The sequence below is a fragment of the Belonocnema kinseyi genome, chromosome 1, assembly GCF_010883055.1.
Source record: "Belonocnema kinseyi isolate 2016_QV_RU_SX_M_011 chromosome 1, B_treatae_v1, whole genome shotgun sequence".
NCBI lineage: Eukaryota > Metazoa > Arthropoda > Insecta > Hymenoptera > Cynipidae > Belonocnema > Belonocnema kinseyi.
Genome location: NC_046657.1, coordinates 82,368,073 through 82,370,652, shown reverse-complemented (window position 1 = coordinate 82,370,652; position 2,580 = coordinate 82,368,073).

Sequence of the window (2,580 nt, the reverse complement as noted above, 5' to 3'; positions counted from 1 at the left end):
GGAAAATTTATACTTTTTTAATAAAAATTACATTTTTCGGTTGAATTATCAACTGTAAATATTTTTTGGTTGCAAAGTCGTTTTGTTGTAAATGCAACTATATTGTAGTAAAAAAATTAGTAAAAAATTCAGTTCATATTTCAACCAAACAATTGCATTTTTTACCAAAAATGATAAATTTTCAACAAAAAAGATTAAATTTCTACCAAACAAGGTCAATCCAACAAAATATATAAACTTTCAATAAAATTATTTAATGTTAAAGTCAAAAAGAGTATCATCTACAAAAAAGCTGAATTTTTAACCCAAAAATATGATTTTTCAACCAAAATTTTAATTGTCGACCAAATAGTTTAACTTTCTATCAAATTGTTGACTTTTAACGCCCAAAGATGCAATTTGAACAGAAAAGTAAAATTTTTAACAAAAGATTTAATTTGAAAGCAAATAGTTGAATTTTCAACAATAATTATGAATCCTCAATAAGAAAAAATTAATTTTTTTACTAAGTACTTCAACTGTAAGTGAAAGTTAAACTACTTGGTCGCCAATTAAAATTTTGGTTGAAAAATCATATTTTTGGGTTAAAAATTCAGCTTTTTTGTAGATGATACTCTTTTTGACTATAAAATTAAATAATTTTGTTGAAAGTTCATATATTTTGTTGGATTGACCTTGTTTGGTAGAAATTTCATCTTTTTAGTTGAAAATGTATCATTTTTGGTCAAAAATGCAATTGTTTGGTTGAAATATAAACTGTACATCTTCTTGGGCTTAAAAGTCGATTATTTCACTAAGAGTTGAAATACTTTGCAAAAAAATACGCTTTTTTTTAACAAATTTTTATAATTATGATTGAAAATTTAAATATTTGGTTGAAAGTTTAACTCTTTGATTGAAAACTCATATTCTTCGCTTAAAAAATTCAACTTTTTGTAGATAATTCGTCTTTTTGACTTTAAAATTAAATAATTTCGTTGAAAATTCATGTATTTTGTTTAAAATTTGTCTTTTTTGTAGATCATTAATTTTCTTGGTCAAAAATTCATCTTACTGATTTACAGTTTAACAACTTTGTTGAAAATTCATTTTTTCTGTTAAAAATTATTTTTCTTTTTCTGAAAATGTAAATATTCTAGGATTGATTAAAAATTAATCGCTTTTATGTGGAAATTGAACTATTCCATTTTGGGTTGAAACTTTATCCTGTACATTGTACTAGTTAAAACACCAATTATTTGATACAAAATTAATTTATTTTGTTAAAAAGTAAACTTTTGGGTTGAAAATTGATATATTTTGTTAATTTGATTTTTTTGCTAACATTAAAAAAAATGCAAAATAAAAAAATTGCCTTAAAATCGTTCTGATTCTTTTTTATTTTTAATTTTTAAAATCTTTTCAAATGCTCACTTAAAATTAATTTTTCCAAATAAAAAATTATCTTCAATTTTCTTAGCAATCACAACCATTTTTGTTATTCTTTTCAAATATTTTACAATTCTCAAAAAGCTTAACTTTTTTTAAAATCTGCACAAATCTACATCGTCTTTCAAATTATTTGAAATAATTTCAAGTTTCAAATTAATTTTGAATCTTTTTTTCAATTAAAATTGCAGCGTTCAAAGTTCAAATTTACTTCATTACAATTTTAACAATTCAAAGCTTCCTATTTTGAACCATTCTGTGGAAATTTTTATAGTTTTTAAAAGCTGTGATAAAAAATTGAATTGAACAAGGAAACAAAACGAATTTTCAACAAAATTGTTAAATTTTCAATGGAAAAGGTGAATTTTTGACCAAGAAAATTAATGATCTACAAAAAAGACAAGTTTTGAACAAAATACATGAATTACTTACATACATGAATAAATCAAAAAGACGAATTATCTACAAAAAGTTGAATTTTTTAACGAAAAATATGAGTTTTCAATCAAAGAGTTAAACTTTTAACCAAGTCGTTAAATTTTCAAATATAATTATAAAACCTTGTTTAAAAAAACGTATTTTTTTTACAAAGTATTTCAACTCTTAGTGAAATAATCAAATTTTAAACTCAAGATGATGTACAGTTCCTATTTTAACCAATCAATTGCATTTTTGACCAAAAATGATACATTTTCAACCAAAAAGATTAAATTTCTACTAAAAAAGGTCAATTTAATTTTAATAAATTTAAAAATTTTAAAGTTAAAAAGAGTATTATCTACAAAAAAGCTGAATTTTTAACCTAATTTAAAGGAAAATAGTTGAATTTTCAACTATAATTATGAATCCTTAATAAGAAAACATTAATTTTTTTACTAAGTAGTTCAACTTTAAGTGAATAATCAAATTTTCCACCCAAAAAATTATGATTTTAATTTTTGACAATATAGTTACATTTACAACAAAACGGCTTTGCAACCAAAAAATATTTACAGTTGATAATTCATCCGAAAAATGTAATTTTTAATCAAAAAGTATAAATTTTCCAGACAGTTTCAAAAATGTATTTTCAACGAAAGAAATGAACCTTCAAATAAAAGAAATAAAAATTTTAACAAAGTAGTTGAATTTTTGATAGAAAAGAGGACTTTT